Source organism: Coturnix japonica, chromosome 2, assembly GCF_054131305.1.
Source record: "Coturnix japonica strain WE chromosome 2, WE-NBRP24, whole genome shotgun sequence".
NCBI classification, from domain to species: domain Eukaryota; kingdom Metazoa; phylum Chordata; class Aves; order Galliformes; family Phasianidae; genus Coturnix; species Coturnix japonica.
Genome location: NC_140664.1, coordinates 56,050,241 through 56,064,864, shown reverse-complemented (window position 1 = coordinate 56,064,864; position 14,624 = coordinate 56,050,241).

Sequence of the window (14,624 nt, the reverse complement as noted above, 5' to 3'; positions counted from 1 at the left end):
TTTCCAGAATAACTCTTTTCATCTAAAAAAGAATGACATTTCCAACAGAAATATCCATTTGTGACAGATTTTAGAAGTAGGTCACATGAATATCAATACTTATCCCAGAAATGAAAAGTACACTCTTAGGTATCACTCGTCATCCTTGCAAAACTATGGTTTTCTTCCCAAACTAATGCTTTTCATCCCTACAAATAGCAATTTCTCCCTAAATTACTGGTTTTCATCCCCAAAAGAAGACACATTCTCTTTAAAATGATGCTTTGTAATAAATGATGACTCACTTATTCCAGAATATCTCTCTTCCCCTACAAAATAATGACATTAACATAAGAATTATCCATTTCAGACAAATTTCCCATGTATTTCACACTAATATCAAGACTTACACCAGAAAAAAATGTGTTCTGTCTTAGGTATCAATCTTGAATCTTGCAAAAAATTCGTTTTCTTAGCAATACAAAGCTTGCCATCATTACAAGTAGCATTTTTTACCCAAAAAAGTGGTTTTCATTCTCAATGGAAATCGTTTTCTCTACAAATGGTCCCCTGTAGAAACATATGAGACACAGTTATTGGAATACCTCTTTCCCTCTTCAAAATAAGGACATTTCCAACAGAAAAATCGATTTCTGACAAATTTTAGAAGAATGTCACACAAATATCAATACCTATCCCAGAAATAAAAAGTTCTCTCCTAAGAATCATTCTTTATCCTTGCAAAAACATGGTTTTCTCACCAAAATTATGCTTTTTATCCCTTTAAAATAGCGTTGTCTCCCAGAAATACTGGTTTTCATCCCCAGAAGAAGACATTTTCTCTACAAAATGAAGCTTTGTAGCAAAATATGACACATTGCTTCCAGAATACCTTTTCTCTTCTACAAATTGAGGACATTACTAACAGAAACACCTTTTCTCCTCTACAGAATAAGGACATTTCCAACAGATATATCCTTTTCTGAGAGATTTTAGAAAAATTTCACAGGAATATCAATACTTATACCAGAAATAAAAAGGTCTCTCTTAGGTATCACTCTTTACCCTTGCAAAAATATGGTTTTCTTACCCAAATAATGTTTTTCATCTCTACAAACAGCATGTTCTAAACATAAAGGTGGTTTTCATCACCAAAAGAAATCGATTTCTCTTCAAAATTAGCGTTTGTAGCCAAATATGACACATTGTTTCCAGAATAACACTTTTCATCTAAAAAAGAATGACATTTCCAACAGAAATATCCATTTCTGACAGATTTTAGAAGTAGGTCACATGAATATCAATACTTATCCCAGAAATGAAAAGTACACTCTTACGTATCACTCTTCATCCTTGCAGAACTATTGTTTTCTTCCCAAACTAATGCTTTTCATCAATAAAATAGCAATTTCTCCCTAAATTACTGGTTTTCATCCCCAAAAGAAGACACATTCTCTTTAAAGTGATGCTTTGTAACAAATTATGACTCACTGATTCCAGAATATCTGTCTTCCCCTACAAAATAATGACATTAACATAAGAATTATCCATTTCAGACAAATTTCCCATGTATTTCACACTAATATCAAGACTTACACCAGAAAAAAATGTGTTCTCTCTTAGGTATCACTCTTGAATCTTGCAAAAAATTCATTTTCTTACCAATACAAAGCTTGTCATCATTACAAGTAGCATTTTCTACCCAAAAAAGTGGTTTTCATCCCCAATAGAAATCGTTTTCTCTACAAATGGTCCCCTGTAGCAACATATGAAACACTCTTATTGGAATACCTCCTTCCCTTTTCAAAATAAGGCCATTTCCAACAGAAATATCGATTTCTGACAAATTTTAGAAGAATGTCACACAAATATCAGTACCTATTCCAGAAATAAAAAGTTCTCTCCTAAGAATCATTCTTTATCCTTGCAAAAACATGGTTTTCTCACCAAAATTATGCTTTTTATCCCTTTAAAATAGAATTGTTTCCCAGAAATACTGGTTTTCATCCCCAGAAGAAGACATTTTCTCTACAAAATGAAGCTTTGTAGCAAAATAGGAAACATTGCTTCCAGAATACCTTTTCTCTTCTACAAATTGAGGACATTACTAACAGAAACACCTTTTCTCCTCTACAAAATAAGGACATTTCCAACAGATATATCCTTTTCTGACAGATTTTAGAAAAATTTCACAGGAATATCAATACTTATACCAGAAATAAAAAGGTCTCTCTTAGGTATCACTCTTTACCCTTGCAAAAATATGCTTTTCTTACCCAAATAATGTTTTTCATCTCTTCAAACAGCATTTTCTAGACATAAAGGTGGTTTTCATCACCAAAAGAAATCGATTTCTCTTCAAAATTAGCGTTTGTAGCCAAATATGACACATTGTTTCCAGAATAACTCTTTTCATCTAAAAAAGAATGACATTTCCAACAGAAATATCCATTTCTGACACATTTTAGAAGTAGGTCACATGAATATCAATACTTATCCCAGAAATGAAAAGTACACTCTTAGGTATCACTCTTCATCCTTGCAAAACTATGGTTTTCTTCCCAAACTAATGCTTTTCATCCCTACAAATAGCAATTTCTCCCTAAATTACTGGTTTTCATCCCCAAAAGAAGACACATTCTCTTTAAAATGATGCTTTGTAACAAATTATGACTCACTGATTCCAGAATATCTCTCTTCCCCTACAAAATAATGACATTAACATAAGAATTATCCATTTCAGACAAATTTCCGATGTATTTCACACTAATATCAAGACTTCCACCAGAAAAAAATGTGTTCTGTCTTAGGTATCAATCTTGAATCTTGCAAAAAATTCATTTTCTTACCAATACAAAGCTTGCCATCATTACAAGTAGCATTTTTTACCCAAAGAAGTGGTTTTCATTCTCAATGGAAATCGTTTTCTCTACAAATGGTCCCCTGTAGCAACATATGAGACACAGTTATTGGAATACCTCTTTCCCTCTTCAAAATAAGGACATTTCCAACAGAAAAATCGATTTCTGACAAATTTTAGAAGAATGGCACACAAATATCAATACCTATCCCAGAAATAAAAAGTTCTCTCCTAAGAATCATTCTTTATCCTTGCAAAAACATGGTTTTCTCACCAAAATTATGCTTTTTATCCCTTTAAAATAGCATTGTTTCCCAGAAATACTGGTTTTCATCCCCAGAAGAAGACATTTTCTCTACAAAATGAAGCTTTGTAGCAAAATATGACACATTGCTTCCAGAATACCTTTTCTCTTCTACAAATTGAGGACATTACTAACAGAAACACCTTTTCTTCTCTACAGAATAAGGACATTTCCAACAGATATATCCTTTTCTGACAGATTTTAGAAAAATTTCACAGGAATATCAATACTTATACCAGAAATAAAAAGGTCTCTCTTAGGTATCACTCTTTACCCTTGCAAAAATATGGTTTTCTTACCCAAATAATGTTTTTCATCTCTACAAACAGCATGTTCTAAACATAAAGGTGGTTTTCATCACCAAAAGAAATCGATTTCTCTTCAAAATTAGCGTTTGTAGCCAAATATGACACATTGTTTCCAGAATAACTCTTTTCATCTAAAAAAGAATGACATTTCCAACAGAAATATCCATTTCTGACACATTTTAGAAGTAGGTCACATGAATATCAATACTTATCCCAGAAATGAAAAGTACACTCTTACGTATCACTCTTCATCCTTGCAGAACTATGGTTTTCTTCCCAAACTAATGCTTTTCATCCCTACAAATAGCAATTTCTCCCTAAATTACTGGTTTTCATCCCCAAAAGAAGACACATTCTCTTTAAAATGATGCTTTGTAACAAATTATGACTCACTGATTCCAGAATATCTGTCTTCCCCTACAAAATCATGACATTAACATAAGAATTATCCATTTCAGACAAATTTCCCATGTATTTCACACTAATATCAAGACTTACACCAGAAAAAAATGTGTTCTCTCTTAGGTATCACTCTTGAATCTTGAAAAAAATCCATTTTCTTACCAATACAAAGCTTGTCATAATTACAAGTAGCATTTTCTACCCAATAAAGTGGTTTTCATCCCCAATAGAAATCATTTTCTCTACAAATGGTCCCCTGTAGCAACATATGAAACACTGTTATTGGAATACCTCTTTCCCTCTTCAAAATAAGGACATTTCCAACAGAAATATCAATTTCTGACAAATTTTAGAAGAATGTCACACAAATATCAGTACCTATCCCAGAAATAAAAAGTTCTCTATTAAGAATAATTCTTTATCCTTGCAAAAACATGGTTTTCTCACCAAAATTATGCTTTTTATCCCTTTAAAATAGCATTGTTTCCAGGAAATACTGGTTTTCATCCCCAGAAGAAGACATTTTCTCTACAAAATGAAGCTTTGTAGCAAAATATGACACATTGCTTCCAGAATACCTTTTCTCTTCTACAAATTGAGGACATTACTAACAGAAACACCTTTTCTCCTCTACAGAATAAGGACATTTCCAACAGATATATCCTTTTCTGAGAGATTTTAGAAAAATTTCTCCGGAATATCAATACTTATACCAGAAATAAAAAGGTCTCTCTTAGGTATCACTCTTTACCCTTGCAAAAATATGGTTTTCTTACCAAAATAATGTTTTTCATCTCTACAAACAGCATGTTCTAAACATAAAGGTGGTTTTCATCACCAAAAGAAATCGATTTCTCTTCAAAATTAGCGTTTGTAGCAAAATATGACACATTGCTTCCAGAATACCTTTTCTCTTCTACAAATTGAGGACATTACTAACAGAAACACCTTTTCTCCTCTACCGAATAAGGACATTTCCAACAGATATATCCTTTTCTGAGAGATTTTAGAAAAATTTCACAGGAATATCAATACTTATACCAGAAATAAAAAGGTCTCTCTTAGGTATCACTCTTTACCCTTGCAAAAATATGGTTTTCTTACCAAAATAATGTTTTTCATCTCTACAAACAGCATGTTCTAAACATAAAGGTGGTTTTCATCACCAAAAGAAATCGATTTCTCTTCAAAATTAGCGTTTGTAGCCAAATATGACACATTGTTTCCAGAATAACTCTTTTCATCTAAAAAAGAATGACATTTCCAACAGAAATATCCATTTCTGACACATTTTAGAAGTAGGTCACATGAATATCAATACTTATCCCAGAAATGAAAAGTACACTCTTACGTATCACTCTTCATCCTTGCAGAACTATGGTTTTCTTCCCAAACTAATGCTTTTCATCCCTACAAATAGCAATTTCTCCCTAAATTACTGGTTTTCATCCCCAAAAGAAGACACATTCTCTTTAAAATGATGCTTTGTAACAAATTATGACTCACTGATTCCAGAATATCTGTCTTCCCCTACAAAATCATGACATTAACATAAGAATTATCCATTTCAGACAAATTTCCCATGTATTTCACACTAATATCAAGACTTACACCAGAAAAAAATGTGTTCTCTCTTAGGTATCACTCTTGAATCTTGCAAAAAATCCATTTTCTTACCAATACAAAGCTTGTCATCATTACAAGTAGCATTTTCTACCCAAAAAAGTGGTTGTCATCCCCAATAGAAATCATTTTCTCTACAAATGGTCCCCTGTAGCAACATATGAAACACTGTTATTGGAATACCTCTTTCCCTCTTCAAAATAAGGACATTTCCAACAGAAAGATCGATTTCTGACAAATTTTAGAAGAATGTCAGACAAATATCAGTACCTATCCCAGAAATAAAAAGTTCTCTATTAAGAATAATTCTTTATCCTTGCAAAAACATGGTTTTCTCAGCAAAATTATGCTTTTTTCTTTTTTAAATAGATTGTTTCCCAGAAATACTGGTTTTCATCCCCAGAAGAAGACATTTTCTCTACAAAATGAAGCTTTGTAGCAAAATATGACACATTGCTTCCTGAATACCTTTTCTCTTCTACAAATTGAGGACATTACTAACAGAAACACCTTTTCTCCTCTACAGAATAAGGACATTTCCAACAGATATATCCTTTTCTGACAGATTTTAGAAAAATATCACAGGAATATCAATACTTATACCAGAAATAAAAAGGTCTCTCTTAGGTATCACTCTTTACCCTTGCAAAAATATGGTTTTCTTACCAAAATAATGTTTTTCATCTCTACAAACAGCATGTTCTAAACATAAAGGTGGTTTTCATCACCAAAAGAAATCGATTTCTCTTCAAAATTAGCGTTTGTAGCAAAATATGACACATTGCTTCCAGAATACCTTTTCTCTTCTACAAATTGAGGACATTACTAACAGAAACACCTTTTCTCCTCTACAGAATAAGGACATTTCCAACAGATATATCCTTTTCTGACAGATTTTAGAAAAATTTCACAGGAATATCAATACTTATGCCAGATATAAAAAGGTCTCTCTTAGGTATCACTCTTTACTCTTGCAAAAATATGGTTTTCTTACCAAAATAATGTTTTTCATCTCTACAAAGCATATTCTAAACATAAAGGTGGTTTTCATCACCAAAAGAAATTGATTTCTCTTCAAAATTAGCGTTTGTAGCCAAATATGACACATTGTTTCCAGAATAACTCTTTTCATCTAAAAAAGAATGACATTTCCCACAGAAATATACATTTCTGACAGATTTTAGAAGTAGGTCACATGAATATCAATACTTATCCCAGAAATGAAAAGTACACTCTTAGGTATCACTCTTCATCCTTGCAGAACTATGGTTTTCTTCCCAAACTAATGCTTTTCATCCCTACAAATAGCAATTTCTCCCTAAATTACTGGTTTTCATCCCCAAAAGAAGACACATTCTCTTTAAAATGATGCTTTGTAACAAATGATGACTCACTGATTCCAGAATATCTGTCTTCCCCTACAAAATCATGACATTAACATAAGAATTATCCATTTCAGACAAATTTCCGATGTATTTCACACTAATATCAAGACTTACACCAGAAAAAAATGTGTTCTCTCTTAGGTATCACTCTTGAATCTTGCAAAAAATCCATTTTCTTACCAATACAAAGCTTGTCATCATTACAAGTAGCATTTTCTACCCAAAAAAGTGGTTTTCATCCCCAATAGAAATCATTTTCTCTACAAATGGTCCCCTGTAGCAACATATGAAACACTGTTATTGGAATACCTCTTTCCCTCTTCAAAATAAGGACATTTCCAACAGAAATATCAATTTCTGACAAATTTTAGAAGAATGTCACACAAATATCAGTACCTATCCCAGAAATAAAAAGTTCTCTATTAAGAATAATTCTTTATCCTTGCAAAAACATGGTTTTCTCACCAAAATTATGCTTTTATCCCTTTAAAATAGCATTGTTTCCCAGAAATACTGGTTTTCATCCCCAGAAGAAGACATTTTCTCTACAAAATGAAGCTTTGTAGCAAAATATGACACATTGCTTCCAGAATACCTTTTCTCTTCTACAAATTGAGGACATTACTAACAGAAACACCTTTTCTCCTCTACAGAATAAGGACATTTCCAACAGATATATCCTTTTCTGAGAGATTTTAGAAAAATTTCACAGGAATATCAATACTTATACCAGAAATAAAAAGGTCTCTCTTAGGTATCACTCTTTACCCTTGCAAAAATATGGTTTTCTTACCAAAATAATGTTTTTCATCTCTACAAACAGCATGTTCTAAACATAAAGGTGGTTTTCATCACCAAAAGAAATCGATTTCTCTTCAAAATTAGCGTTTGTAGCAAAATATGACACATTGCTTCCTGAATACCTTTTCTCTTCTACAAATTGAGGACATTACTAACAGAAACACCTTTTCTCCTCTACAGAATAAGGACATTTCCAACAGATATATCCTTTTCTGACAGATTTTAGAAAAATTTCACAGGAATATCAATACTTATACCAGAAATAAAAAGGTCTCTCTTAGGTATCACTCTTTACCCTTGCAAAAATACGGTTTTCTTACCAAAATAATGTTTTCATCTCTACAAACAGCATTTTCTAGACATAAAGGTGGTTTTCATCACCAAAAGAAATCGATTTCTCTTCAAAATTAGCGTTTGTAGCCAAATATGACACATTGTTTCCAGAATAACTCTTTTCATCTAAAAAAGAATGACATTTCCAACAGAAATATCCGTTTCTGACAGATTTTAGAAGTAGGTCACATGAATATCAATACTTATCCCAGAAATGAAAAGTACACTCTTACGTATCACTCTTCATCCTTGCAGAACTATGGTTTTCTTCCCAAACTAATGCTTTTCATCCCTACAAATAGCAATTTCTCCCTAAATTACTGGTTTTCATCCCCAAAAGAAGACACATTCTCTTTAAAATGATGCTTTGTAACAAATGATGACTCACTGATTCCAGAATATCTGTCTTCCCCTACAAAATAATGACATTAACATAAGAATTATCCATTTCAGACAAATTTCCGATGTATTTCACACTAATATCAAGACTTACACCAGAAAAAAATGTGTTCTGTCTTAGGTATCACTCTTGAATCTTGCAAAAAATCCATTTTCTTACCAATACAAAGCTTGTCATCATTACAAGTAGCATTTTCTACCCACAAAAGTGGTTTTCATCCCCAATAGAAATCATTTTCTCTACAAATGGTCCCCTGTAGGAACATATGAAACACTGTTATTGGAATACCTCTTTCCCTCTTCAAAATAAGGACATTTCTAACAGAAATATCAATTTCTGACAAATTTTAGAAGAATGTCACACAAATATCAGTACCTATCCCAGAAATAAAAAGTTCTCTCCTAAGAATGATTCTTTATCCTTGCAAAAACATGGTTTTCTCACCAAAATTATGCTTTTTATCTTTTTAAAATAGCATTGTTTCCCAGAAATACTGGTATTCATCCCCAGAAGAAGACATTTTCTCTACAAAATGAAGCTTTGTAGCAAAATATGACACATTGCTTCCAGAATACCTTTTCTCTTCTACAAATTGAGGACATTACTAACAGAAACACCTTTTCTCCTCTACAGAATAAGGACATTTCCAACAGATATATCCTTTTCTGAGAGATTTTAGAAAAATTTCTCCGGAATATCGATACTTATACCAGAAATAAAAAGGTCTCTCTTAGGTATCACTCTTTACCCTTGCAGAAATACGGTTTTCTTACCAAAATAATATTTTTCATCTCTACAAACAGCATGTTCTAAACATAAAGGTGGTTTTCATCACCAAAAGAAATCGATTTCTCTTCAAAATTAGCGTTTGTAGCCAAATATGACACATTGTTTCCAGAATAACTCTTTTCATCTAAAAAAGAATGACATTTCCAACAGAAATATCCATTTCTGACAGATTTTAGAAGTAGGTCACATGAATATCAATACTTATCCCAGAAATGAAAAGTACACTCTTACGTATCACTCTTCTTCCTTGCAGAACTATGGTTTTCTTCCCAAACTAATGCTTTTCATCCCTACAAATAGCAATTTCTCCCTAAATTACTGGTTTTCATCCCCAAAAGAAGACACATTCTCTTTAAAGTGATGCTTTGTAACAAATTATGACTCACTGATTCCAGAATATCTGTCTTCCCCTACAAAATAATGACATTAACATAAGAATTATCCATTTCAGACAAATTTCCCATGTATTTCACACTAATATCAAGACTTACACCAGAAAAAAATGTGTTCTCTCTTAGGTATCACTCTTGAATCTTGAAAAAAATTCATTTTCTTAGCAATACAAAGCTCGCCATCATTACAAGTAGCATTTTTTACCCAAAAATTGGTTTTCATTCTCAATGGAAATCGTTTTCTCTACAAATGGTCCCCTGTAGCAACATATGAAACACTCTTATTGGAATACCTCTTTCCCTCTTAAAAAATAAGGCCATTTCCAACAGAAATATCGATTTCTGACAAATTTTAGAAGAATGGCAGACAAATATCAGTACCTATTCAAGAAATAAAAAGTTCTCTCCTAAGAATCATTCTTTATCCTTGCAAAAACATGGTTTTCTCACCAAAATTATGCTTTTTATCCCTTTAAAATAGCGTTGTCTCCCAGAAAAACTGGTTTTCATCCCCAGAAGAAGACATTTTCTCTACAAAATGAAGCTTTGTAGCAAAATAGGAAACATTGCTTCCAGAATACCTTTTCTCTTCTACAAATTGAGGACATTACTAACAGAAACACCTTTTCTCCTCTACAAAATAAGGACATTTCCAACAGATATATCCTTTTCTGACAGATTTTAGATAAATTTCACAGGAATATCAATACTTATACCAGAAATAAAAAGGTCTCTCTTAGGTATCACTCTTTACCCTTGCAAAAATATGTTTTCTTACCAAAATAATGTTTTTCATCTCTACAAACAGCATGTTCTAAACATAAAGGTGGTTTTCATCACCAAAAGGAATCGATTTCTCTTCAAAATTAGCGTTTGTAGCCAAATATGACACATTGTTTCCAGAATAACTCTTTTCATCTAAAAAAGAATGACATTTCCAACAGAAATATCCATTTCTGACAGATTTTAGAAGTAGGTCACATGAATATCAATTCTTATCCCAGAAATGAAAAGTACACTCTTACGTATCACTCTTCTTCCTTGCAGAACTATGGTTTTCTTCCCAAACTAATGCTTTTCATCCCTACAAATAGCAATTTCTCCCTAAATTACTGGTTTTCATCCCCAAAAGAAGACACATTCTCTTTAAAATGATGCTTTGTAACAAATGATGACTCACTGATTCCAGAATATCTCTCTTCCCCTACAAAATAATGACATTAACATAAGAATTATCCATTTCAGACAAATTTCCGATGTATTTCACACTAATATCAAGACTTACACCAGAAAAAAATGTGTTCTGTCTTAGGTATCAATCTTGAATCTTGCAAAAAATTCATTTTCTTAGCAATACAAAGCTTGCCATCATTACAAGTAGCATTTTTTACCCAAAAAAGTGGTTTTCATTCTCAATGGAAATCGTTTTCTCTACAAATGGTCCCCTGTAGCAACATATGAGACACAGTTATTGGAATACCTCTTTCCCTCTTCAAAATAAGGACATTTCCAACAGAAAAATCGATTTCTGACAAATTTTAGAAGAATGTCACACAAATATCAATACCTATCCCAGAAATAAAAAGTTCTCTCCTAAGAATCATTCTTTATCCTTGCAAAAACATGGTTTTCTCACCAAAATTATGCTTTTTATCCCTTTAAAATAGCATTGTTTCCCAGAAATACTGGTTTTCATCCCCAGAAGAAGACATTTTCTCTACAAAATGAAGCTTTGTAGCAAAATATGACACATTGCTTCCAGAATACCTTTTCTCTTCTACAAATTGAGGACATTACTAACAGAAACACCTTTTCTCCTCTACAGAATAAGGACATTTCCAACAGATATATCCTTTTCTGAGAGATTTTAGAAAAATTTCTCCGGAATATCGATACTTATACCAGAAATAAAAAGTTCTCTCTTAGGTATCACTCTTTACCCTTGCAGAAATACGGTTTTCTTACCAAAATAATATTTTTCATCTCTACAAACAGCATGTTCTAAACATAAAGGTGGTTTTCATCACCAAAAGAAATCGATTTCTCTTCAAAATTAGCGTTTGTAGCCAAATATGACACATTGTTTCCAGAATAACTCTTTTCATCTAAAAAAGAATGACATTTCCAACAGAAATATCCATTTCTGACACATTTTAGAAGTAGGTCACATGAATATCAATACTTATCCCAGAAATGAAAAGTACACTCTTACGTATCACTCTTCATCCTTGCAGAACTATGGTTTTCTTCCGAAACTAATGCTTTTCATCCCTACAAATAGCAATTTCTCCCTAAATTACTGGTTTTCATCCCCAAAAGAAGACACATTCTCTTTAAAGTGATGCTTTGTAACAAATTATGACTCACTGATTCCAGAATATCTGTCTTCCCCTACAAGATAATGACATTAACATAAGAATTATCCATTTCAGACAAATTTCCCATGTATTTCACACTAATATCAAGACTTACACCAGAAAAAAATGTGTTCTCTCTTAGGTATCACTCTTGAATCTTGAAAAAAATTCATTTTCTTAGCAATACAAAGCTCGCCATCATTACAAGTAGCATTTTTTACCCAAAAATTGGTTTTCATTCTCAATGGAAATCGTTTTCTCTACAAATGGTCCCCTGTAGCAACATATGAAACACTCTTATTGGAATACCTCTTTCCCTCTTAAAAAATAAGGCCATTTCCAACAGAAATATCGATTTCTGACAAATTTTAGAAGAATGGCAGACAAATATCAGTACCTATTCAAGAAATAAAAAGTTCTCTCCTAAGAATCATTCTTTATCCTTGCAAAAACATGGTTTTCTCACCAAAATTATGCTTTTTATCCCTTTAAAATAGCGTTGTCTCCCAGAAAAACTGGTTTTCATCCCCAGAAGAAGACATTTTCTCTACAAAATGAAGCTTTGTAGCAAAATAGGAAACATTGCTTCCAGAATACCTTTTCTCTTCTACAAATTGAGGACATTACTAACAGAAACACCTTTTCTCCTCTACAAAATAAGGACATTTCCAACAGATATATCCTTTTCTGACAGATTTTAGATAAATTTCACAGGAATATCAATACTTATACCAGAAATAAAAAGGTCTCTCTTAGGTATCACTCTTTACCCTTGCAAAAATATGTTTTCTTACCAAAATAATGTTTTTCATCTCTACAAACAGCATGTTCTAAACATAAAGGTGGTTTTCATCACCAAAAGGAATCGATTTCTCTTCAAAATTAGCGTTTGTAGCCAAATATGACACATTGTTTCCAGAATAACTCTTTTCATCTAAAAAAGAATGACATTTCCAACAGAAATATCCATTTCTGACAGATTTTAGAAGTAGGTCACATGAATATCAATTCTTATCCCAGAAATGAAAAGTACACTCTTACGTATCACTCTTCTTCCTTGCAGAACTATGGTTTTCTTCCCAAACTAATGCTTTTCATCCCTACAAATAGCAATTTCTCCCTAAATTACTGGTTTTCATCCCCAAAAGAAGACACATTCTCTTTAAAATGATGCTTTGTAACAAATGATGACTCACTGATTCCAGAATATCTCTCTTCCCCTACAAAATAATGACATTAACATAAGAATTATCCATTTCAGACAAATTTCCCATGTATTTCACACTAATATCAAGACTTACACCAGAAAAAAATGTGTTCTGTCTTAGGTATCAATCTTGAATCTTGCAAAAAATTCATTTTCTTAGCAATACAAAGCTTGCCATCATTACAAGTAGCATTTTTTACCCAAAAAAGTGGTTTTCATTCTCAATGGAAATCGTTTTCTCTACAAATGGTCCCCTGTAGCAACATATGAGACACAGTTATTGGAATACCTCTTTCCCTCTTCAAAATAAGGACATTTCCAACAGAAAAATCGATTTCTGACAAATTTTAGAAGAATGTCACACAAATATCAATACCTATCCCAGAAATAAAAAGTTCTCTCCTAAGAATCATTCTTTATCCTTGCAAAAACATGGTTTTCTCACCAAAATTATGCTTTTTATCCCTTTAAAATAGCATTGTTTCCCAGAAATACTGGTTTTCATCCCCAGAAGAAGACATTTTCTCTACAAAATGAAGCTTTGTAGCAAAATATGACACATTGCTTCCAGAATACCTTTTCTCTTCTACAAATTGAGGACATTACTAACAGAAACACCTTTTCTCCTCTACAGAATAAGGACATTTCCAACAGATATATCCTTTTCTGAGAGATTTTAGAAAAATTTCTCCGGAATATCGATACTTATACCAGAAATAAAAAGTTCTCTCTTAGGTATCACTCTTTACCCTTGCAGAAATACGGTTTTCATACCAAAATAATATTTTTCATCTCTACAAACAGCATGTTCTAAACATAAAGGTGGTTTTCATCACCAAAAGAAATCGATTTCTCTTCAAAATTAGCGTTTGTAGCCAAATATGACACATTGTTTCCAGAATAACTCTTTTCATCTAAAAAAGAATGACATTTCCAACAGAAATATCCATTTCTGACACATTTTAGAAGTAGGTCACATGAATATCAATACTTATCCCAGAAATGAAAAGTACACTCTTACGTATCACTCTTCATCCTTGCAGAACTATGGTTTTCTTCCCAAACTAATGCTTTTCATCCCTACAAATAGCAATTTCTCCCTAAATTACTGGTTTTCATCCCCAAAAGAAGACACATTCTCTTTAAAGTGATGCTTTGTAACAAATTATGACTCACTGATTCCAGAATATCTGTCTTCCCCTACAAAATAATGACATTAACATAAGAATTATCCATTTCAGACAAATTTCCCATGTATTTCACACTAATATCAAGACTTACACCAGAAAAAAATGTGTTCTCTCTTAGGTATCACTCTTGAATCTTGAAAAAAATTCATTTTCTTAGCAATACAAAGCTCGCCATCATTACAAGTAGCATTTTTTACCCAAAAAAGTGGTTTTCATTCTCAATGGAAATCGTTTTCTCTACAAATGGTCCCCCGTAGCAACATATGAAACACTCTTATTGGAATGCCTCTTTCC